This window comes from Cydia strobilella, chromosome 27 (genome assembly GCF_947568885.1).
Source record: "Cydia strobilella chromosome 27, ilCydStro3.1, whole genome shotgun sequence".
NCBI classification, from domain to species: Eukaryota; Metazoa; Arthropoda; class Insecta; order Lepidoptera; family Tortricidae; genus Cydia; species Cydia strobilella.
Genome location: NC_086067.1, coordinates 5,922,349 through 5,949,548, shown reverse-complemented (window position 1 = coordinate 5,949,548; position 27,200 = coordinate 5,922,349). Strand labels below are relative to the sequence as shown.

At 37.8% G+C, this 27,200-nt stretch overlaps 1 protein-coding gene across 3 annotated transcripts in view; it reads right to left on the bottom strand.

The window, feature by feature from the left end:
- Positions 1-27,193, bottom strand: part of LOC134753502 (tau-tubulin kinase homolog Asator) — a 99,816-nt gene extending 72,623 nt beyond the window's left edge. For 2 of the 3 annotated variants that reach the window (XM_063689392.1, XM_063689393.1), the window contains exon 1: positions 26,997-27,192. The gene's annotated coding sequence lies outside the window, so the exon portion shown is untranslated. Of the gene's footprint in view, positions 1-26,996 lie in introns of all 3 variants that reach the window. The other variant, XM_063689397.1, reaches the window with a different exon arrangement.
- Positions 27,194-27,200: the final 7 nt, after the last annotated feature.

Sequence of the window (27,200 nt, the reverse complement as noted above, 5' to 3'; positions counted from 1 at the left end):
AAAGCAAAAGCGACTCTTTTCCAATGGGGTTGGCGACTGTCAAAGGTTGGCAGAGATGGCACCATCATAGCTTGCCCCTTTTTCTATGAGATTTGGCTTAAAGGGCTGGCATCCAGGGCATTAAAAAAACAAAAAAATTACAAAATTCTAGGGATTGACAGGGCAAGCTATGCTGGCGCCATCTGCTAATTATTTCGACCGGCCAACCCCATTGAATAGGGTTTAAATTTCATCGAACTGAAGAAGTACTATAGGTAGGACCTTGGGCCTTTTAAGGATAAGATATGGGCTTCTCAAACTCATCGTACATCGTACTCGATTTTTGATACATTGTGGTATGTGATCGATCGATTGAATTCGTTGCTACTGCTTAGCAGGCAATTATCCAAAATCGGATGCGATATTTATTGTAATTTTGTATGATGAATAGGCAGGCGTTTGACCACGATATTTGTTACACCGTCTGTAGAAGCATTAAGCATAGAGTTTGGGTTTGTCAGAATTGTCTCGATGGCTTTTAACAAAATCGTTTTTTTGACAAAACTTTCTTCAAACACACACTGTTCGCCCTTAAGAGTTGGTTAAAGGCGCCTAGCCTTTCAAAGATAGCATATACCAGAGAATTTGGGATGGGTACCGCCGTGGCCGGGTGGTCTAGTGGTCAGGACGTTAGCCGCGTAAGCTGAAGACGCGGGTTCGATTCTCGCCTCGTCCATGGACTTGTGGTCACTTTTTCTTTAGTGTATTTCTTACTGTAAATGTCTAACATAGATTGATGACACAGAGTCATTGGCAAAGGTGAACAACCCACGGATTCCCGAAATAGTTGCCATACAAAGCGCTAGTCATGCAAACAGACGGTTTATTTATGGCAACTAATTTGGACTATTTACCTATTATGTAGACTTTTTGGAGTATTCCCATCGGGCACAAATGAAAATAGATGTTTTCATATAAATCATTCCCATTTGTTCCCGCCTGTATGACCATTGTATGACAGCGGTAACGTGGGGCGGGGACAGAGGGAAAACACCGACTTTTTGACATTGATTTGATTATGACTACGTATTTTTGTATGACTACGCTAAGTCGCCCGCCAAGTCTCACCATACATTGTACTGCCGAGAGTGCAAAGTCGATGCAAACTTATGATGTCGCCAATTGTATAACTATAGGTAGCTTAGTTTATACTAATACATGAATACCTACTTTAGCACTTTTGAACTTTTGAAAAAAACAGTCTAGAGTTGGACCAAGAAAAGTCTGCATCAATTTTGATGCAGCAGTGCAGGTGTTATTTATACGTCATAATTTCAGAAGTTTGAAGTTTAAAATAACACTTGCACTGCGTGTGCTATCAAAATCGTTGCACACTTATCTTGGTCTAACTTTACCTACACATATTTTTCTTAACTAGTACACCAAACGAAGCCCAAAAATTGCCATTTAGGGGAAGTAATTCGTAATAACCATTTGTCTTTCTTTGTGTGTAGTTAATTAGTTAGTTATGCTGGGCATTTTCCGCAAATCGACATCCAATGTGCCTATTTTGCGTGAAACGAGGTAGCGCTACTCTAACCACCCCAACTCCTCCACGAAGCCTAGCAAAGTCTTCAGCTTTGTGTGTAATCCGGGTCTCTATTGTTTCCCATATAGTTTTAAGTCATACTGTTTGTCCACATTTTCGTTAGTCATAATTTGGTTTTTCTCAGAAACGCGTAACTTTTCAGGATTGCCATAAAACAAACCTAACCTAACCTATCTATAGGATAACCTGAGGAAAATCCTGAAAAGTTAACGGTTTCAGAATTATGACTAATGATAATATGACAATCATAACATTATGACAAAACATCCGTGAGACACAGACATATTAAATATATTAATAACGGGTCACTCATGTATTTTAAGTCGAAAACGCTCGACATGTTTCATTCCGTACCGAGGAGCGTCATCAGGAGCTTGCGTCGACGGTGACGGACCGGCGCAGACTGGGAAATACGTGAGTGACCCGTTATTAATGTATTTAATACATAACATTATGACTTTCAATAACTCTGTCAAACAAAGGGACCCCGTGTAATCCACGTGATCAAACCACTACATGATATCATAGAGTATAACTAACTTATACTAGAGCGGTACTGTCATAGTAAATTTTGTAACCCCAGTAAATTCACTGCCATCTATACGATAAAATGTATTTAAATATGGATAAATGATTTTTTTTATTTGCATTAATTATTTTTATGATTTTGATCCATGTTCTTTCACTGATATGCGTTAAAATTGTTAAATAACAAACGAAACCGTCAACGCCATCTATACGACAGTAGGCCAAAGCTAGTAGCGCCCTCTGAACGAGAATCAAATTTTCTTGATTTTCGAGGCACGTTTTTTCCTTAGACTGTATCCATCTATTACGGAGTTATATCTATCTTTGATGATATCATTGTTTGGAAGTGATCCCGCGACCCAGGCCTCACATCAGCCTTCAATCACCGAGTTGAACGCACGGAGACTTTTAAAAATAAACTTTATGGCGTTCATTCGTTCAATCTACAAATTATTTAATGTCATGTTTGATCGGAGACACAATTAAATTTATGGCCAACACAGACGTGTTTAGGCTTTGGATAGTCTGATGATTTCGATTTTTGTGGATTACGAAAATGTAGGAAAAGAGTAATTTTTAGGGTTCCGTACGCAAAGGGTAAAAACGGACCGTATTAATAAGATTCCACTGTCCGTCTGTCTGTCTGTCACCATGCTGTACCTATGAACCGTGATAGCTAAGAGACAGTTGAAATTTTCACAGATGATGTATTTCTGTTGCCGCTATAATATAACAACAACAACAAATACTAAAAAAGTACGGAACCCTCGGTGGGCGAGTCCGACTCGCACTTGTCCAGTTTTTTTATGTTTATAAGTTTTGTACCAATAGGCTGTCAAACAACTTTGTCAATAGAAAAAGGCGCGAAATTCAAATTTTCTATGGAACAATAAACGTTCGCGCCTATACATTTTTTAAACTTGCCGCTTTTTTTGTAGTGACGGAAATGGCTTGACAGACTATAAACATATTTTTTTTAATAAGATTTTACCACAACAAAAAGTAGGATATGCTCTTCGGCTTCCGAGTGGACATTTAAAATTTCCATCTCAAGAGTTTTGGAGCCAATGTTCCAAGAAACTTATTGAGTACGAGCCAAGTTTCGAATTCACGATTTCCAGTTTAGAAACTTTTCACACTTTGCCGTTTGGCTAATAGTGCTTTGATTCCAAAAATATTATAAAGCTCATTAAGAATAATAAAACCATGAACATTAAGTGAAATTCCGATATTCCCGAATTGCCAAATGCTCTTTAGTCGTCACTGACAGCTGTCAATCTGTGGCGGCAAATGTTCCGAACAAAATGGCGTTCCTTTAATTGTTTTGGCAGGAGTTTTAAATTGCATCTGACGCACGACTTTTACTCCATTTCACATGCATCAGCGTCGATCAAAGCGTCGATCTTCAAGCTTGTATTAAAACCATAAAGTTGGACCAATGGCCTGACACTCTTTGATAGAGAAAGATAGTCTAATTGCGATTCCTATAAGAGGAAAGAGAAAATAGTGCCATGCTTTGTTCTTAATAGATGGATACAGTCTAAGGAAAAAACGTGCCTCGAAAATTACGAAAATTTGATTCTCGATCAGATGGCGCCACTAGTTTTGGCCTACTCTCGTATAGAGGGCGTTGACTGTTTCGTTTGTTATTTATCATTTTACCCATACCAGTGAAAGAACATGGGTCAAAATCATATAAAAATAATTAATGCAGATGAAAAAATCATTTATCCATATTTAAATACATTTTAACGTATTTTTATAAATCTTCATTTTTAGTTTTAAAGTATGTCGATAGATGGCAGTGAATTCACAGTGGTTACAAAATTTACTATGACAGTACCGCTCTATCTTATTATATCCTCATTGGTTCTTATCACCAACCGGGTGGCATCGTAGGTAGGAGGCGATGGCAAATACCGAAATTTGTAAGTGAAAGAGAAAAAATCCTATGCTGCCCAAATTTTATATGAATATTCTTTCTCTTACCCCCGGTCGCTCGGTGGCGCGTCTATAACTACTTGTATATACTATGTCTATGAGTTGGACCAAGAAAAGTCGGCAGAGATTTTGACAGCACACGAAGTGCCAGTGTTATTTATACGTCATAATTTCATAGAAATTTGACGTTTAAAATAACACCTGCACTGCGTGTCCTGTCAAAATCTGCAGACTTTTTTTTAGTTTAACTCTAACGAATTGTTGAATCGGAATCGGCCTCGTAGCGCGGTTGAGCTACGAGTGCAGTGCTACGCCATGGCTACGCCGTAGCCCATATAATGCTTTTTGAGTCAATATGTACAGTATTAAATATGGACACGGACCAAGTGCCAAAAATATGTACACGACCGCATTGTCCATACATTAAGGAAGTAAAAATTAAATTAAAATTGTAAATTCTTTTATTTAAAATATCTGGGACTTATATACTACTCATAAAAATAGTATCAATATTAAACAAACATAAACATTAAACTGATATCACTAAAATTTAAAACATTAAGGCAACCGTGGTGTTAACCACACACAACAACCGTCATCTACCTAAAGGGGCCCACTGACTATCAGTCCGCCGGACGATATCGGCCTGTCAGAACAAAAATTTTGCAGTTCCGAACAACTGACAGGCCGATATCGTCCGGCGGACTGAAAGTCAGTGGGCCCCTTTACGTAAGCGAACAACTCGCGAACGCGAAGCGAAGCGGCGCGGCGGGCCCACGGCGCTCGCGTTCGCAACGAGATCGCCCACGACACTTTTATAGGTATCAAAGGATTCACCTCGCGCCTCGTCGCTTCGCTTCGCGTTCGCGTGTTGTTCGCCTACGTAGTACCAAGTAGTACGCTGCGTAAGTATTTCTCAAGTGTGTTAACCACAGTGCTGTGTATGAAGTCCGCAGCAAAATGTGACATAAGGGCAAAACTATTAACGAAGTAATATATTTTTGGAGCTTATTATTCATATTTTTGGAACTAATGGATCTCAATTATTAGCTTGTTTATAAACAACACAATAAATTAATTCGCTATCAAAATACCAGACGCGTTTCACGCGTTATTTCGGGCACAAACAGGAAAGTGACACAAAATGTCGCTAACACAGAATAATCATGAAAAATTCAAATGTATCACACGGTAACAAAAAATGTTGTAAGTATTTTATCAATAAATTCTCAACCCTTGTCTTCGCTTGTCATAATCATAGCTTATAGTATCAAAGATAGATATAACTCCGTAATAGATGGATACAGTCTAAGGAAAAAACGTGCCTCGAAAATCACGAAAATTTGATTCTCGATCAGATGGCGCCCCTAGTTTTGGCCTACTCTCGTATAGAGGGCGTTGACTGTTTCGTTTGTTATTTATAATTTTAACGCATATCCGTGGAAGAACATGGGTCAAAATCATATAAAAATAATTAATGCAAATAAAAAAATCATTTATCCATATTTAAATATATATATGTAAGTTTATTTAATTATAGTATGTATAGTATGTATATGTAAGTTTATTCTCGGTAGTGTGTATTATTTATCGCTATATTTTTTGTTTTAAGTTACCTATTCTGCTTTTTTTTGTTCAATGCCTGCACCTATCACTGTTTCTGTTTAGCCTGGTGGTTGACTGGTAGAGAATGCCTTTAGGCATTAAGTCCGCCATTTGTACTTTATTTGTTATATTGTGCAATAAAGTTTAAAATAAATAAATAATAAAATAATTAAATACATTTTAACGTATTTTTATAAATCTTCATTTTTAGTTTTAAAGTATGACGATAGATGGCAGTGAATTTACAGTGGTTACAAAATTTACTATGACGCCGGTACCGCTCTATCTTATTATATCCTCTTTGGTATAAGTAGGTTATTATGTTGTACATGAATGCAATGAAGAAATTATTATACGCAGAAGTTGAAAATAGTGTTCCGGTTGTAATATTAGCTGAAAATCGTTGAGCATTAGACTTTCCTTTCGCCGCGAAATCTATTGTCGAGTAGGAGTACTGATAGTTCCGCTACTTGACGCCAGATGCCGACTACGGAAATAAGTCGTTTTGGTAACAAAACTGATGTATGGAGTGAGCGTTCTATGTCTTCTTAATTCTCTTTGGTGAGCCACACCGCTGAACTAGCACCATTCTTAGTGCCCGTAAGGGCCGTTCTAAGACTTTATCAATATATTTACTACAAATTACCTGTGCCAAAGATAGAACTCGCTATATAGGAGTGTCGAGTAGCAGTACTGATAGTTCCGCTACTTGACGCTAGATGTCGTCTACGAAAATAATAGTCTTTTGGTAACTGATGTATGGAGTGAGCACTCTTGTCTACTTAATTCTCTTTGGTTTATTCTACGTCACAGCAAAGATAGATATAACTCCGTAATAGATGGATACAGTCTAAGGAAAAAACGTGCCTCGAAAACCAAGAAAATTTGATTCTCGTTCAGAGGGCGCTACTAGTTTTGGCCTACAGTCGTATAGATGGCGTTGACGGTTTCGTTTGTTATTTAACAATTTTAACGCATATCAGTGAAAGAACATGGGTCAAAACCATAAAAATAATAAATGCAAATAAAAAAAATCATTAATCTATATTTAAATACATTCTATCGTATTTTTATAAATCTTCATTTTTAGTTTTAAAGTGTGTCGACAGATGGCAGTGAATTTACTGGGGTTACAAAATTTACTATGACAGTAACGCTCTATGCCTGTGCTAATACCCACTTACAGATGATTCAATAAGTCTATCAAAAGATCAAATATTACCCGGAACTATGATAGAAACAAATCAAACCAACGAGGCACCGACACATTACGATATCTAAATGACTATTTAGAAGTAACAACTACTGAAATAGGCACTTATAATTGTAATAGTTTTGACAGCCTCCTATTTATTATTCTGAATAATTGTTACAGTCATAAAGCTACCCTATTATTGGGTTGGTAGAGTTGAAATTTCATAAACAAATGTGATATGTATAGCATTTCTCCAAAATTGTTTGGGTAAAAAACGAGCCAAGTGGATTGCTTTATTGTTTGTGTCTGAATTTCTGATGCCGTAACACGCGTGGCCGTACTTTAGCGAACGCAAATAACGATCGCGTCTGTGTGCGTGCACCACAAACACACAGTAGGACATGACATGATTGGTGCGACCGAGATAGGCTACCCGTCTTTTTCTAACTGTATTAATGAAAGAGGGTCGGGTAGTCCATCGGGCGAGATACTGTCACGCCAATCCTGTGCTAGCTCGGCTGGTATACTCTCTCGCTGCGCGAAGACGCCCCCGTTTCTCAGTTTTTCAGAAAGTTTACAATTTCGCTCTAAGATCTCTCTATTTAAATTATAAAATTTATAAACTGACGGTAGGAAGATTGACAAACTAACTTAACCTACGTTAGATTGTATAATACTTAACGGGTGCACAATCTTACAGTGTCATATCCCGTTAACCGTATCTTTATTGTTACTATAAATAAATAATTATTATTTGGGGACAATCTTACACAGATCGAACTAGCCCCAAAATAAGCAAAATTACTATGGGCACTAGGCTATACATACTAATATAGGTAAATATATACGTAGACAGATAAAACATCCATAACTCAGGATCAGGAACAAATATTTGTGATAAACACACAAAAAAATACCTTTAGCGGGATTTGAATCAGGGAACTTCACTGCCTACAGCTTCTTAGGCAGGGTCACTACCGACTTAACCGACTGGGCTGGGAGGCCGTCAAATATAAGTAGCCATTTCAGCCATTTGGATTGTCTCATGCTCAAATTACAAACAAAACTTCTATACCAATTTAACTTCTTCCAGACCACCTCGTCTTCCAGGACTTGGCTCTCATATTCCATGCACAATCAGCAGCAGTGGTTTGGCGCCATTCCAACATGGCCGCCGTTACCAGGCGCTCAGAAACCGATCCTACAACACTTGCACCAGCTTCAAAACACCTGTATTCAATTAAAGTGGAAATGAACGCGGTAATTTGGCGAAATTCGGGCTTTCGGACGTATTTTTGGAGATTTTATATCTTAGGGGGCTTTTCATTTAGATATTTGTGCATTCGGCGCTCGGTATTTGTGTAATATTTGCGTACGATCTCTACGAGACAACTTGGAGATTTAATTTTACAGTCATCAAGCAGTTTTTGTTACGTTTCACTTTGGTTTCACGTAATATCAGGATCAGGACGTCGTTACCATATACTTAACCAAACTTAACGAAACGGAAAACTCGCTATATAGGAGTGTCGAGTAGCAGTACTGATAGTTCCGCTACTTGACGCTAGATGTCGTCTACGAAAATAATAGTCTTTTGGTAACTGATGTATGGAGTGAGCACTCTTGTCTACTTAATTCTCTTTGGTTTATTCTACGTCACAGCAAAGATAGATATAACTCCGTAATAGATGGATACAGTCTAAGGAAAAAACGTGCCTCGAAAATCAAGAAAATTTGATTCTCGTTCAGAGGGCGCTACTAGCTTTGGCCTACTGTCGTACAGATGGCGTTGACGGTTTCGTTTGTTATTTAACAATTTTAACGCATATCAGTGAAAGAACATGGGTCAAAATCATAAAAATTATTAATGCAAATAAAAAAAATCATTTATCCATATTTAAATACATTTTATCGTATTTTTATTAATCTTCATTTTTAGTTTTAAAGTGTGTCGACAGATGGTAGTGAATTTACTGGGGTTACAAAATTTACTATGACAGTACCGCTCTAGTATAAGTTACTCTATGGTCACAGTATTTGCGTAAAGTACTGCACGTGTTATCAATTGGCAGACACTTTACGTGCGTAGTACAGCGGCTAGTATATCAATTACCCGCTTCATTCCCATTTGCCTTAATCAAATTAGTATTATGTGGTCTCAGAAAACGTAATAAGTAGTCTTTATTAGAGATCTGATTTATGCTGGTTTGGTAGAATGGTGGGCATTGAATAAACTGAAACTAATGAGTATGGTCCACGTTATTGCTGCTATTTATCTTTCGGAACCTGGTGTAGATAAATCTTAGAGAAAATTTGAAGCGTAGGTACTAGAAGAAAAGTTACATTTATCAGTATCAAATTTAGTAAAAAAAGACAGTACTTTTTAAACAGTTATACTTATTGGGAAAAATCTTTTTCCCCTCACTAGCTCGGAAAGTTGTCGTTTATCCTTCAATACAAGCGGGGAAAAACGCGTTTTATCCACTAGTGGGGAAAGTAATTTGACCTTGGATGGAGCGTGTTTAAGTAGCTTGACAGATAACAAAACGTAAAACGCTCATGATAATGGTTCGTTCGATATTAATTATCATTAAATAAATGGTTTGAGAATCTAATAAAAAATACCAAATTTAGCTTTATTTAATGATTTTAAGTCATAAACCTAAAAATTCCATAAGAAACGTTTGTTTTTTTATAATGATGTTAAATATAATTCTGAACGCACAAGTTGAGTCGATGCAATTTCAAAACGCATCGTTGACATTTCATACATCAGAAATGTCAACATTGTCAACAATTTTTTTACTTCAAACCTTTTCTCACCGACTTGCGTAAAAATACACAACTTTCTGTTATAATATCGTAAAGAAATGAGTGATTCCAGTGATGAAGATGATCTAACGCCTGTGGATGTTGCACTTTCCTCGCTATAGTGAGGTAAAAAGTTTTGTGTTACACACGGGCGCAAATGTATTTTACTTCTCGTGTGTTGAAACACTCGCTACGCTCAGGATTCTATTTTAGAACCACTCGCTTCGCTCGTGGTTCACCTATAGAATCCTTTCGCTTCCTCGTGTTTCAATTCTACACTCGCGGGTAAAATACAACTTTGCACCCTTGTATAACAAATAACTATAGTTTGATCATCTAAGTATCAATATGGAGAAGACCGGCATATAAAATTTATGGCTGGGAAGACCGTCATAGGGAACTTATGACGCTCGAATCTTACACATAGAAATGAAGTGCTTCACTCCTTCAGCTCTACCGACCTTCTGAAGGTGGAGTATTGTGTATAAGCATAGAGTAACTTATACTAGAGCGGTACTGTCATAGTAAATTTTGTAACCCCAGTAAATTCACTGCCATCTGTCGACACACTTTAAAACTAAAAATGAAGATTTATAAAAATACGATAGAATGTATTTAAATATAGTTAAATGATTTTTTTTATTTGCATTAATTATTTTTATGATTTTGACCCATGTTCTTTCACTGATATGCGTTAAAATTGTTAAATAACAAACGAAACCGTCAACGCCATCTATACGACTGTAGGCCAAAACTAGTAGCGCCCTCTGAACGAGAATCAAATTTTCTTGATTTTCGAGGCACGTTTTTTCCTTAGACTGTATCCATCTATTACGGAGTTATATCTACCTTTGGTATAAGTAAACAAGTTAAAAGCGACGAAAGAGCTTGTAGACGATCTTCCCTCATTGACTTGATACAAAATATTAATTTTGCAGTTTTTTGAGGCGAAAATCTTTGGCAAACTAGATACATTGCTATTGCTATCCCTCCGCAAAAATAGTCTGTTTGGTCTGTAAAGAGAAAGTGAAACATAGCACAAAGTATTTTCCTATTTTCATACATTGCCATTGAGATCCCTCTGGGGACATCCCAAACATTCCCGAGAGATGCAAGATTTAGATATCTGCGAAAGCAATACCGTGAAAAATATTTCAACACAAACGTGATTCGGCGAACAGGACAAGTCCCCTTTGTGACGCTGAATACAAGAATAGCTCAGGCCTGAAATACCTTTACCAAGCACATTCATTACTCAAGAAATCAACATAAATGCGACCGAGTGATTGTAATAATGTGGTACTTGACAATTTGATTGCCCGATCTGCTACCTAATGTTTTTCGTTTGAATCAAATCAAAAATTTATTTATTTCCAGTCAACAAAAGCCTATATATAATATATATCTACATCCTTATAGACGCTGCTGCGTTAAAGACCTAGGTACAGCTGGAGAGAGAGTGCAGAAAAACCTCAGCGAACTCGGCGCCGTCGACTGGACAGAAACGGCTTTGGAGAGAGTAGCATGGCGGTCTTTGGTGTCGGAGACCAAGATCCACTTCGGGTCGTCGCACCACAGCAGTAAGTAAGTAAGTATTCTTATAGACTAAAATTTGTCTGCTCTTGTGTTGTATTCGGCAGTTTGCCCCGGAACTTCTGAAACACGACACCCTCCGGCCAGAAGTCGGCGCACTCGATGGTCCCCTTGTAGCGGTCGCGGCACGCGCAGCACGAAAGAGTTGAAGTGCACGTAGTGGCGCGATCAAAACTGGAACACCCTCAGCGTGTAACCGGTCTTCTGGTGTACATACTCCACCACTTCAGCAGCCGTGGCGATGATGCATCCGGGACATGCAGCGCCTTAAGGATGACTCACGTTAGACCGGGAGCTTCCGGCGCTTCGTTTTCTATGGAAAGCATCACGCGATCACCTGTCATGTCATAGAAAAGTAACAGTCACGGCCCGGTCTAACGTGAGTCATCCTTTACTCGGTGTAGTGTAAAGGTTTGCAACCCTTTTTGATCAGTGAATGGCCACAGACACGCATTTAAATTTAGAATCCGAGCTCCCTGTCAAAATGAACGGGGGAATCGCCATTCTGAAAGAGGCATCCATCTAGAATAGTCATATTTAATTGTCACGTGCTAACCTGAAAGAAAAGAAATACAACAGTGCTGATAATCCATCTTTAATAACCTCCCTGATAGTATCCCTTTACAGTAGCAATACATATACGTAAGCCAGAACTTTTGCGTAGGTTTTATAGTCCGCCAATGTTTACTCCACTGGAACTTCTACGAGTTCCCGGCATCTTTTATGGCCAAACTGATGGATTACTCTTGATACCGGGAATTCGGTGTCTGGGAACATATTTCCGTGATCGTTGTAAAGACCATGATAGATCTTATATAATTCTAGCCTTGAGGATATGTCAGTCTGATCTATGGAGAAAACAAGGCGCTCACAAATATGTGAACACGCTTTTATTGTCAAGGCATTTTAGATGTTTTTGAACATGGAGCGTCGGTATTTCAGGCCCCTGTTTCACCACAATGACAATTGTCACCTCTCACCTGGCAGTGACAATAATCCGCCGTACATTGTTCGTTACTTTATCCACCCAGAAATGGACAGGAAATTGTCAGTGTCAGATGTTAATTGTCACCGTGGTGAAATAGGCCCCTGATTTAGACCAGGATTAGTCTGCAACGATTTTGAAAGCACACGCAGTGCAAGTGTTATTAATACATCATAATTTCATAGAAGTTTGACGTTTAAAATAACTTGCACTGCGTGTACTATCAAAATCGTCCTAGACGAGTCCTTTAATTTAAGCCACTAGATGGCACTGCCATCATGGCAGACCCTACTATGCGAAATAGAGCCAGCGTGAAGTGTAGGGGACAGCACCTGCTTTCGCTTTCGATTCAGGTCACGAGATGCCATACCCTCCCCGTCTCTATAGAAATCCACTGAGTCACGAGTCACTATATCTTTCATCGGTTAGAGGTTGCCCGTTGTTTACTAGCGTAGCGCTCTTTTAAACAAACCGAGTGTTAAATGTTTATTTTTAGAACATCACAGATCACAGGCACAGCGTACTTCAAGGCTAATAAGTGTGTATGAATCACCTGGGGCCCGTTTCTCAAAAGCTTGTAATATGTAATACAAGCGGATGTCACTTTTTGACAGCTTTTGTTAGAAAGGGACTTCCACTTGTATTACAAATAAGCTACACGCTTTTGAGATAATATGTTTCTCACACACACGCACACACACGCGCTTGTTATCACATGATTCAAGTAAACCAAATAACATAAGTTTTAAAAATTTACTTGGATTGTGTGTATTAAACAATAGTTATTTACGATACAAGTGCGGAAAAGAGGAATTCGAAACGTGTGGCGATAAATTAAAACACGACCGCAGGGAGTGTTTTAAATTGACACGAGTAGCGAATTACCTATTCGCACGTGTATCGTACAACGTTTTACAGTACATATGGCCCTTTAAACTTTCGACATATGCACAAAAAGTGCACTTTACGCACTAGTGCGAGAAAGTAGCACCATATGTACTGTAATAGCTATTTATGCAACAAGTGCGGAAATCATCTTTACGCACGTGTATCATACAATGTTTTACTATGCATTGTGCGAGTAAATAAAAAAAACATATAATGGCAAATAACTTTAATTATTAAAAAATTGATAACAAAAAGCACTAGTGCGGAAAAGTGCTCTTTTCCGCACTAGTGCGAGAAAGTAGCACCAAATGTACTGTAAAAAAAAATTAAAAACAAAAAGCACTAGTGCGGAAAAGTAGTACTTTCCGCATGATATGGCTCCGTAGGAAACGCTCTTTTCGAGCACATGCATTGTAAAATCTTTTTTAGTATAAGGTGGCCAGTTATTGGTAGGTGGCCAGTATTAGACGGTTTACCCGACAGGCCGACATGTCACATTCAATCAATATCAATCCGCGCCGAATTCGATAAAAACATCAGTGCCAATTATTTTTCTATCAAAGAAACAGTACTTCTATCCTTCAGTGAGAATAAACAAACTTTATTTTTACTCTGCACAAAACTCAAATAAATCAAAAGAGTTAATTCTCGTAATATTTCAACGCCTCAAATCGACATTGACCTTGCCGGCGTCCGCCATTTTAATTTCATTTTGCAATTTGGCGGGAAAGCGTTTCGTTAGTGCTTGCGTTTGATTTCTATTCGTAAACAAAAGAGATTTTATGCGGGACTATGAGTTCTGGGGAGGTCGGGGGGAGCTTTCGATATAGTATCAAGAATTTGATACTGAAAACCAAACCATTTATAGGTAAGGTATATATACCAATTATCAGCTAATTGGTATCATCATCATCATCATCATCATCATGCAGGTGAGATAGTGGGATTTAAACTATCATTATTCGCTTCGCTCCGTTTTCAGTTCACTGACGTCATTGTTCTCCAAAACAAAACGGTAACGATTCGTCTCGTGTGCACATCTAACCTATAATAATAATAATTTTATCTGTATTACATGTGTACACAATTCTTGATGCACAAGCACACATTTAGACAGTCCGGTTCCGACATATCTTCAGGGTAACAAATCAAATCCCTGAGCTGGGATCGTGGTCAAACGCCTGTCTATACATCATTTAAAAAAAAACTGGCGACATCAGTAAACAAATGAAATTTAAAATCTTTATTTCTTTTCATGCCACTATTAAAACTAGCTTACATAATTAAATTAAGCGATATATTTTGCCTGGGCACTATCAGGCTGAATCAACCAGGGACCGGACAAGCCTTTCAATGGGCGACACGGCTAACACATTGAAAGACTTTCCCTTTTGAACTGCAAGCCCATTCATACCCTTACCTTTGACTAACCCTTACCGAAAACTAACCAAAAATAAGGCTAGCTCTTAATAAGGGTTACCCTTATCTTTAAGCGCTTTTTATAAAGGTTTCCCTTTGCGTGAAAGAGACAGGATTAGTATATACCTACGGTAGTGTATGAAAAGGAAAGAAAATACGTGCCTAGTCAAAGAACGCCGCCGTCGCCGCCGACGATCGCTCGGATTCGAAGTAATGTGTGCTTTATGAACAAGGTAGATGACTTAAATTAGCACGCTTATATGCTAAAAGGGAAGCCCTTTATAAGGCTAACCCTTATAAGCAATATGCAAGGTGTTGGTGAGCGGATGATAAGAGTTTTGTAAGGGTATTTGGGCTACCGATTACTCAAATGTGGTAGCTTTATATAAGGGTTTTTAAAAGCAAAACAAAGGGTTTCGTCTGACAAAGGGTATGGTGAGTTAAGCCTTATGCAATACCCTTATAAAACCCCGATAAGGGATAGCGGGCCGGTCCCTGGAATCAACTGCAGTTTTCTCCAAGATTTAACGATTAGTGTAACAAACAGGTATAACACTAATGAAGGAACGACCCACTTATTCCGGACCTACAAGAATAACCAGGTCATCTTTGTTAGATCTTTGCCAAAATCTAACAAAGCATGTAAGATTCTCGGTCCAATTCTCATTTCCTCCTTTATCCTGGCCAAAATAGAATAGTAATATGACGTTGTTTTACAGCTTTCTGTAGGTGATTCAAAAGGTCAATGAAACCTGGGACGTCGGCCTGGTTGGACCTAATTTGTCATAGACACACAAACCGATAAAACTATTTGTGCAACCCACGCACGAGAACTAGATTTTGGTGTTAAGAAATGTATAGTGAGAAGAAATACTTTACAACGTTACCCTGTGTTGTCAGTTATACCATCGTGTTCGGGGGGACGACATGGTAGAATGGTTTGCGACCCCGTGGCGTCCCCTAACAACGGTAGAGCGGGCAACGCCGCAGGGGACGTTAGTGGGTATTCTCTTCCCCTCCCTCTGCCTAGCAGAGGGAGTTACGGGAGGAGCGAGTCCCACGTACCACCCCCAATGAGCTACCCCGATCTGGGGGTGAGATGCGTTGCGTGCGGATGGTTGGCATTTAGCCCTGCGTCAACAAAAAAAAAGTTAAATACCATGCATCGTCGACACAGTTATCTGCCTATCCATTAAGAACCTATCAACGTGCTGACTAGCGCCACTGCTAAATAATTGTGATTATTTAAATTTAACGATAAATATAGGTTGAAATGTGGTATAGAGATAGTTTAAGTCCCGGGGAAGGACATAGGATAGTTTTTATCCCAGAAATCATCCTTTAAGGGGGTGAAAAGGTGGGTGGAAGTTTGTATGGAAAATTGATAAAAAGCAGATTGGATAAAAAATAAGCTACCTACCCAAATCACTAACTTCACACGCAGACAAAGCACCATTATAATTTGACGACCTAGTCGATAGTTCATTACCCTGCCTATGAAGCGGATGGTCCCGGGTCCAAAACCTGGTAATAGCATTTATATGTGCGATGACCATTACCAATAAAATATCACGTTTATCTCCCCAAAAAACTTCCGGTCGATGACACTGCAGACTCACTGTGAGCTGATTTAAAAAAACACAAATGATATTTCAAAATACCTGTCGGACTGCGGACAAAGATGTATCTTTACAATATGGGCGTGTTGACATACTTGGCGTGAGACACGTTTTTCTGGAAACTTTACGACTGCTGATGAAGCAACGGTTGAGAGAAAATCAACATTAAATTAAAATGCTTTCAGATTTTCGTGTAGACATTTTTATGGACGTTAAACTATCACGTTAATTAAATACAGTTTAATGAAGACATTTCGCCTCATTGCATTGCCCTATGCCCTATACCTTTCGTGGTTTTCGTGTCGAATCATAATGGTCCCTATGACGGTTCATTTTTATATATCACTTCATTTTTATATGGAGTAGCTATCACGTAAAATGTTTCTAAATTTTTATTGGAAGTTTTTTTTATGGCGTTTGTTAGGTTAGCCAATGTCAGGTTGTGAAGGAATTAAAAGTTAGGGAAACTAGGAATTAGGAAATACCAGGAAATACGGATGACGAAAATTTGGAAAGGGAAAGATTGGATTTACTGTAATATATATAATCATATTATATACTTATTTAGAAATGTAACATTTTAGTGAAATAAGCTCAACCAAAAGAGATTTGAAAGGACCATCTTTCAATGTGATGTGAGAGATCTAGAACACGGTGTCCCGGCCGTATCTCCATTCACGTCACGTCACGTCATTCGTCAGATTAAATTGATTCCTTAGATTTTGGTGACCCCCTAGAGGTGTGGATTAATCCGGCACTGTATACAAATTTCTACAGAATGTAATCATAAAAATATAAAATTTGCATGCCAAATGGCTGCCATCGTTGCTTCTTCCGCACCTCCGAAGGAGGGGCGAATTGCCTTTCCATCCTTTCTTGGATATTTGGCGGTTTCTAATCGCCGCCCGTTACAACGGGCGGGTCTCTTGAGGCCCAAAAAGTGGGCTGGCATCTGAGCGGGCTCGTATGGCCCTGTTGCCCTGTTGGCTGAATATTGTTACTCACTATTTATACCTTACCATGTGAAGAATATCGAAAGTGAGAGTTTGTTCCGTATACGCCTGAAAACGCTGCTATAATATTATCTCGCACACTGTATAACGTTAAAGAATACGATATAAATAAAAAATAATGTAAATATAATTTGTCCATATTTACATTGTGTTTTTATAATGATAATGAATAGGTAAATAAATAAACCTGGTGCAAAGGTTGGCCATCGCTATCCAACGTGGTAACGCGGCAAGTGTGATGGACACCTTTGCACCCGGTATGTACAGCTCGCGGAGGTATCTTTTTGAATAAAATATTTTAATTTTTTAATTTAATTTTAGTTAGTTTTGTAGTTTATTGTTTAATTTAGATAAGTTTAAGTTATTTTTTATGATTGTATATAATTAACTGTACATTTTTTTAGTAAACAAATTGTACATACATATTCTTGCGAGCAAATTATTACATTATATTCTATTCTTTTGTATTCTAAATAAATAAATTATTATCTTATTGCCAAAAATCCAGGTGAAATTATGTACTTTCAATAAGTTCAGCTGTTGGCACTAAATCTAAAATATACTAAAATACTACATATATACTAAAGTAACGTATATTATTCTTTGTTGACGTAACTGGTGACCGAAGAGCTGGCGGCTTTCTCGCACAACGTATCAGCATTGCGATACAGCGGGGAAATGCCGCCAGCATCCTTGGTACAATGCCTCAAGGGCCTATTTTAGATTTAAGCTAGTTATTAATTTCGTTTACGTAGTACCACTGTATATTATGGTATTGATATTGACTAAATAGTAGTATTACACTGATTTAAACTATACTAAAACTGTAGGAGATCTCAAACTATTAAAAAGACACAAGATTATTTTGGTAAGTATGTTTTTCAAATAGCAAGATTGCCACGCGGCATGTTAGTAGGTATATCAATAGATTTTACGATATTTCAGCAAACTCATTCGCCTACAGACACGCGGAACATATTTCTCACACCATTCCCCATCTTTACATTACAACTAAGAGGACGTTTCTGATTTTACAATTTGTTATTGATGTGATGTCATTAGGCATTTTACGCGCATCAATAAGTGCTAGCAAAGTTAGTCATAAGTATTTGCAGTATTTAGATAAATATGTAAATTTATATATTTTTTTTTTAATTTATTTATTCACTTTAAATATTCATACAACTTTTGCCAGCATGCCACTATTGTAAACCTCTTTGGTTTATGTAATAGTTGGCGAGTTCGCGCGGTTGCAAATGTATGTACACCTAAAAAAATAAAGTCTCAGTGTGACTGAATGTGTAGTTATATTCGACCTGCAATGTACCCTGATTCATAAATACAATAAAAACTTTCTTTCTTCTAACGATGTGCTGTTATTTGGTGAAACGGAAAAATATTATTGCTCGGGCCCGACATCGGGCCCGTTCGCAAGTGTGGACAATAAGCCCATTAGACGCCTCTAAACTTTGCCTCAGGGAGCCTAGCAAAGATGACAATCATACACCGACAAATAAAAAGAAAAATATATCCAAATGACCACAGTCCTGTGGAAATGACAGATCACTTATTGGTGCCAGTGCCAGACGCCTAATGATATGACTCATCATATCAAAACAAGTTGAAATCCTTAACAAGTTTAGAAATTACAATCGGACTGTAGGTGATGTTTAGAAATACTTTACTTTCTGCGAAGAAGAAGAAAAAAAAAAGATGTTTTGTTTCACTGCCGTTGGAACGACTTCAATGTTGTCGCCACAAGGACGTTCTATTAGCCTTCCTTTGTTTTAGTTAATAGTTATTTTAACAGTCTTAGCTTTGTTATTATCCATTCGTGAGATTATATCTCAGGTAGTACCTGTACGAATGTGATGAAGATGTTGTCAAACAACATTGTCAGTAGAAAAAGGCGCGAAATTCAAATTTTCTATAGGACGATAACTCCTCGCGCTACAATTTTTTGAAAATGCCGCGTTTTCTACTAACGGAAATGACTTGACAGGCTATATTTCTTTCTTTTCTCATTTCGTCGTATCCGTAATGACTCATGAATACAGTATTATATAATAATATATGTCTGTGTTGATTCATATCCGGATCGAAGGACCAAAAACATTTAACACTCGCACATTTGAAATGAAATTAATTGAATGTAAAATAAACAACAGAAATGAACATGAAACGTGGAGAAATTATAATGAGTGTTGCCTTGTCTGTTTACAGTTGCGCCATAGACAAAAAAATGTTTTGTTATTGAACACATGTCAGATGCTGCCATTTTTTACTGTATAGTTTGGCAAGCCATTTTCGTCGGTAGAAAAGAAAAAGACGGCAATTTAAGAATTTATAGGTCAAAGGTGTGGCACCATCTATTCGAGAATGCCTTTTCTTGATTTCCGAGGCACGTTTTTTCCTTAGACTATTTATCTTATACGGAGTTACATATATTTTTGCTGAAAGTAACTAGAAACCTGTTTCTCATATTCCACCTGATCCTTTTGGAAATACCATCGACATATTGGCCGAAATAGCAAGGTTATTAATAGTGGCGGCCCACATTTGGCGCACTAATAATAGTCGGCCATCGACCTATCGACGACTTGTCAATCGGCCAGGAAACGTAGGTCAAATGATGGATTGCCGGATTCACGCAGTGCGACCTTTGACAAGGCTGATATTTGTTTTATTAACTATAACTATAACTTAGATCTTTTTAAATCGAGTGAATAGACATCTTTTAGGTAAGCATGATCCATCCTAGACTGCATCGGCACTTACCATCAGGTGAGATTGCGGTCAAATGCTTGCCTTTTTGTAATAAATAAAAAAAAAAATATTAAGAAACTTTAAGGGAGATGGGAACAGTCCCATCCCAGTCCCAGGATTGACACTTAGGTAGACCTAAGTGTCAATCCTCGTATATTACACAGAAAAACGTAGTACGGTTAGGTCGGATAGCATGTCGACAAAATAAAATTTATAAGCATAATCATAATCTTTATTGTCTGTGAGAAATGGGTACATTGTACAGTAATTACTATTGTAACAATTTAAGATAAAATCTAAGCTTTGAAAATATGTTAAAATATAGTTTGTCAAGGGACTGTCTCATTTCGGGCGTAGACGGAGAGAGTCATGCTGTCTTTGTCTTGCACTGGTGGGACGTCCCACAACATTGTTACAATCTATAAAAACGTTGATCAGAGTTTATCATCGTTGATTTTTTCATTGTGATTGATATCTGTATTAAAAGTTGGTTTTTCTTGCGAGTGTTGATTTTGAGTCCTGAGTAAGCGAAAGATTCTATAATTGAATTCTAAGTTAGAATCTTGAGCGTAGCGAGGTACTCAAAAACACGAGATGTAGAATAACTTTGCTCTCGTGTGACACATATAATTTTTCACCTCAGTAGTGAGAACATATTAAAGGTTATAATGTATTTCGAAATTGTAATAGACCCCGAAGTATGAAGTGGCAGTTCACTAGATTAAAAAATCTACTTTGTTTCACTCCCTGGATGAAAACGGATTACGCTGTAAAGAGTTCGAAACGTCGGGATGTATTATAATTTGAATATACGCGATATAATCCGTTTTCATAGTTTTATTTTAGATACCTAGTTAGCTCATGCATAACCTCATTCACGATTACCATCAGTTCAAGGCCACATCTGTCACCGTTCAACAAACTACGTTCCCTAGAGGTCACAATCATCTCTCTATTCCTGTTCCTCTTCTACTGTTACAATACTGTAAAAAGAGTACAACAGAGGTAGCTCTTTTCACTTACAATGTCTAGTATACAATTTGGATGACGTCATGCAATATAAATGATTGCCAAGAACGCGACAATTTTGATTTATTGTTGGATCTACGGTTTCAAATCACATGTTTTAAAGAGTGAGCATTTTTAAATGAAAGCTGAGTTTTGTTGTCGCTTTTATTTCAGGTTTATTTTATTATATTGGCTGACAAGGAACTGTTGTTGGCATTTAGGAAAATAATCTATGTTATATCGAGTGAGAACATAAAAGCGTTTAATAATTTATTACAGCAGAGTCTGTCTATGTAGTTGTGCAAGACTAATTTGAATGGAAGGCTACTAATTTAATGAACATACATATTATATGTGACTCGACAATAGATGTCGCGACGAACGGAAAGTCTAATGCTCAACAATTTTCAGCTAATATTATAACCGGATTAACCGGAATTCTATTTTCAACTCCTTCTGCTTATAATGTTAGTTGTAAATTGTTGAACAATCACTTTTCGTCAGTCGCGACACATGTGACATCTAGTTTAAAGGGGCCCACTGACTATCAGTCCGCCGGACGATATCGGCCTGTCAGTTGTTCGGAACTGTCAAATTTTTGTTCTAACTGACAGGCCGATATCGTCCGGCGGACTGATAGTCAGTGGGCCCCTTTACGCTAAATGTAGGATGTAGACTACGAAAATAATAGTATTTTTGGTAACAAAACCTAGGAGGGTATAACCAAACGGAGCCGCCACGTCAGTAATTTGCTGTACAAAAGAGTTTGCCAATTTTTGCGGGGGAGGGGAACGTCAAATGTATACGTAACGTCAATATAGCCATGTCCGATAAACGTCAGTCCATACATTGTGTATGACCATTGGCCGACTATTTTTGATAGAGGGGAATGCCTGTTAATGGCTATTCCGTTTGGTTATATCCTCCTAGAACAAAACCGATGTATGGAATGAGCAATCTATGTCTTCTTAATTTTCTTTACTCGTACTGACATTGGTGCAAGCCTTATAGATACATTGCGTTCTAGTTGATGTCATACGCAACGCGACGCATGACAAGTATGTTTCTAACAGCGAGTGATAATAAACATCTAAGCATACAAATTTCAGGGTCCAGATTTCATAATGCATTGCATACTTTGCGTTGCGTGGGCTCAGTTCAGTTTGTCCCTATTAACACAGAATATATAATAGTACTAGGACTAGGTACAGAAGATTCACTCCCTAACAGAACGCGACTACTACGCGCAAGGCGGCGCAAGCGCGTACAGGCGTCCGTTCCTTAGCGGTGTGCGACAATTACTATGGTAAAACCTCAAAATTGAGGCGGCCGCAGGTTCTTGTAGCGACGCGACGAAATCGCGGAGAGACACGCCTGCTATTAATAGTTAATTTCAAGAAACTTAAACATGCATGTTTTATTATCACGGACTTTGGTCTCTTCTTCAAAGTCTATCAACAGCACTACCATCGGGTGGGCCTTTATAACTTTTCAATAAGGTATATATTGTAAGTTAACAGTTTGGACGATGATACGAAACGCCAGCAATACGCTAAGGCCAATCACTCAACACTCCGCCAAGCGTGAGCGTGACAATTAGAAATAATAGAGTTGCTGACGGATCCGCCGGCCGTCTGTTAGCTCTGGCGCTTTGGCAATTTTGGCATCCAGTGTCTCAGGACTATTTTGGACAAATATATAGGTGACTTGTCCAAATGTACCATGAAACTAGGGAACTAGACTATCTATCTATACATTTGTGACGTTTTCAACCAAAAGGTACCACATTGTCGCTTGTTTATAAGGTTGATTTCTAATTGAAGCTATGGAAATAGCGCCTTACTGACAAGCGACAATAAGGACCATTTTGGTTGAAAATGGCACATTTTTACAACAAAGTGACCCGCCGCGTCTGTATGTATGTATGTTCGCGATAAACTCCAAAACTACTGAACGGATTTTCATGCGGTTTTCACATATTAATAGAGTAATTCTTGAGGAAGGTTTAGTTACCCGTGCGAAGCCGGGGCGGGTCGCTATCGAACAAACTGACACTTATTTTTATCTTATAATGTGGATAAAGTCATCCATAATCTGAAGCTCGCTCCAGACTACGCGGCGCCAAGCCGCGAACGCGAGTGTGATTTTGCTGATTAGCGAACTAGACTCCACTCTCTCGCGTTCGCGGCTTCGCGCGGCGATTCTCGCACGAGTGTGGAGGGAGCTTAAGTCCAGAAGTAAGTTAAACGTAAGGCCTTCGCTTCTAGGTGTTCTCTAGGTGTTACGAAGCAAGTATTTAGAACAGTCAATCAACACATCGATTTGCGACACATAGCGTAAAATTCCAGAATACAAAACATCCTAAAAATAAATCTCTTTACGATGTACATAACGTTTAAAATGCGATAACAAAACGCAACAGGTTTTTTATAGTGCACACCACACACCACAGAATAGATGCTATCGGTGCACTCTGGAACAATAAGGACGCACCCACGCGGATTCGCGACCAAAAACACCCAATTATACGCGGGAAGTTGGAAATACAAAATGGCTGACTGTTTTTCAAGTGGGTGGCGCAGAATAGGGAAAATTGGAAACTGATGGCCTACCGCGAACCACGTTCGACGTGTTGTCTCTCTGTCGCATGTAATTCTTGTTAATTCGTATGTAAGTGTGTATCTTGATGTTGGGAAGACCATTATAGGGCAAGAACTCTTATATTGCCCTTATGTGATTAGGGTTCTGTATATTACGAGTAAATACATGATGACATTTTAGATAGATATCTAATCTGTTTAAGTTGAACATGATTTGAGTGAAAACAGTGCACATACCTACATATGTCCTACACAAAATAGGTTACTATCTAGGAGGTATTTATGTATGTATTTTGTTCCATTTTACCTGACTGTACCTTTTTTTAACTAACTTATCTATAATTTGGGCTATTCGACCTACAATAGGGTATTTAACTGTATTTAAAATAAATTACTTTATAGTACATAGATGGCGGGACGACTTGGACGCATTTTATCCGGATTGGCAGGAAACTACAACGCATTAACGCATATCAGTGAAAGAACATGGGTCAAAATTATAAAAATAATTAATGCAAATAAAAAAAATCATTTATCCATATTTAAATACATTTTATCGTACTTTTATAAATCTTCATTTTTAGTTTTAAAGTGTTGACAGATGGCAGTGAATTTACTGGGGTTACAAAATTTACTATGACAGTACCGCTCTAGTATAAGTTACTCTATGACATTACTAAACACATACTACCTGATGGACGTCATGGATAAAATCAGGTGTATAAGCCATCATCACTTTGGCTATTTAACGACTTTCCCCACTAACATAAATATCTGAGCCATCGTAAACGAACGAAACGCAATAATGGCGGTTATTTCTGAACCAAAGGGACGGCTAGATACGCATCGTCGTATGTTTTTGCCAAAACCCGCGCGTAGCATTAATCATCTTTTTGATGTTTGTGATGTTTATGTGATGTTTTAAATCTTTGTCTCACTATTAGGACATTGTCCTGGACAGGTTTGTTCATAAATCAGAATGGTAATTATTAAATGGTAATTGGTATGGTAATTATAAAAAAATACTACCTAAGTCTAGAGTAATGTATAAAATAGATGCAGAGATTTGATGTGTATAGATTAGTTTTATATATATATATATAATATATATATAATATATATAATGGCGGGATAACTTGGACTCCTTTTTGAGCGACTGGCCAGATGTAGCTCAAAACCGGGAGGAGTGGAAGAAGAGGGGGGAGGCCTTTGCCCAGCAGTGGGACACAATAGGCTCGTAATAAATATATAATAGTATAATATAATTATATACCTAATAGTATTAAGCAAACGCGGATCGGACCGCGCGAACTCGCCAACTATTACATAAACCAAAGAGGTTTACAATAGTGGCATGCTGGCAAAAGTTGTATGAATATTTAAAGTGAATAAATAAATTAAAAAAAAAATTCGTAGTATCTACCTAAGTAGATACATAGTAGTAGTATTACTAATAATCTGTGGTAAATACCTACCTATATATAGATTTATTTAAATAGGTGTAGTTAATTATTAGTTGGAAGGCTTATTACTAGAAACAATAAAGACTGTAGATGCATTTTATCCACAAGTGGCAAAGTAATTTGATGCAAATTTTGAGTTGTTTCGTTATGTTGGTTGATAGAATTGACTTAAAAAAATGATGGATTTAATATTCGGATTTGATTTTGTTTGATGTTTTACAGTTAGTAATTTTCCTCCTATTTGTGGTAAAAAATGTGGTTCACTCAGTGACAAAATTTGTTTAACTCGTGCCACAATTTCGCACCACTCGCTACGCTCGTGATTCAATTTTGGAGTCTTTTGCTTGCGGTTAAACAACAACTTTGCCCCCTTGTAAAACAAATAACTATCATACAACGATGGGGTTACGAGGTTAAAATGTACCTACGGTTATCTATATGTGCTATCGAATTCTCTTAGAAAATAAATGATTCTTTTATATATGTAAACATATTGTAAGTATAATAAAAAGAAGGCAAGAAGTTATTTTTCTCCGCGCTCGCATATTCATAGCAACAGGTGTCTCTACTCGCCTCGGGTTAAAGGCCTATCCAGACGGGGACCATTTTTCGCCAATCTGATTAAATTGTCCGATCAAATCAGGCCGTGCGGACGAAATCGCCAATTTGGCTCGCCGAATTCGACCGCCGATTACCGAAAAAATGGGGTGCGGACGCAAGAATACCAGTTTGTGACGCTATTCGCGTTTGGGGGCATTTTTTAACTTAGAGCGCTCATAATATATCATCAAAAATTCAAAATTGGTTGAAGTGACCAAATTGGCGTAATTTACCTGATTTGATCGGACAATTTAATCAGATTGGCAAAAAATTGTTCCCGCCTGGACAGGCCTTAATACAACGGAGTCTGAGCATCTTTTATTGTGACGGCTTATTTTATTGCTACTATATATTCTGTTTCTTTATTCCGTAGACTAAAATGACATTTCATGTGGTACTAAGAAATGTCATGTCTTACACATTAAACGTCATTTTAGTCTACGGAATGAAAAAACAGACCTTAGTAAGTTGAAATTATTGGGCTATTATGTTTAAACTAAAACAATGTCATATAATATACTTAAGAAAAGTGACCAATAGAGCTAATATGGTCGGTTTTTTATCATATGTCATCAATGCCTGTCACGTTCTAACAAGTCTGTAAGTGCGAAAGTGACGCATGACATGACAAGTGATAAAAATGCGACCACGGTGCAAGTCCTAGGGTGGCCAAGGCAGCCATCGAACCGACGTCTTGAGCTTACGCGGCTAATAACGTCTTGACCACTAGACCACTCTAGACCCTAAGTATATATTAGTAGTACCTATATGACATATTTTTCAGTTTATAATTTACTAGCGACCGCGGCTTCGCACGAGTTACACAAAACCTTAACAAATTATACACCTAAACCTTCCTCAAGAATCACTATTGATAGGTGAAAACCGCATGAAAAAGACAGACAGATAGACAGACGCGGACTTTGTTTTAGGTAGTAGTAGTAAACTCTTTATTGTACAAAAAGACATTAAAAATAAAATACAACTAGTAAGAATGTACAAAGGCGAACTTATCCCTTTGAGGGTCCTCTTCCAGTTAACCTTTAAATAGATGTTGTTTTATAAGGTGTTGTGATATCTAGATACATATTACAGCAATTATGCCCGATTGGAATTACTTTTTGTAAAGAGTACGGATTAAAACAATTTCACAAACAAAAATCATCAAAAATATCGCAAACAATAAGTTACCTACAGAATAACAGTACGTTTGCAACTTTGCACACGGCTTCAATATTTATAGTCCCGTCGCCGCCGACCGTTTACGACATTTACAACACATTTCACCGAATATTGTCAGCGTGACAATATATTTTATCCCCCGGATAAACAAATATATAAAGTTTATTGAACTTAAAAACAATACTTACTTACCAATATAAAATCATGATCCACAACACAAAACTATATTTAGAAACAACACTGCAGTAACGAAACGCGTTATATTTTTAAATGAATTTAGCAATGGCGCGCGACGCTCTCGCCGGCCCGGCGGCGGACTCAAATCTGAATCTAAAATGTAAAATTACTCGCGGTTATTTTGGCGAACGCCGCCGTGACGGTGGATGATACTAGTTT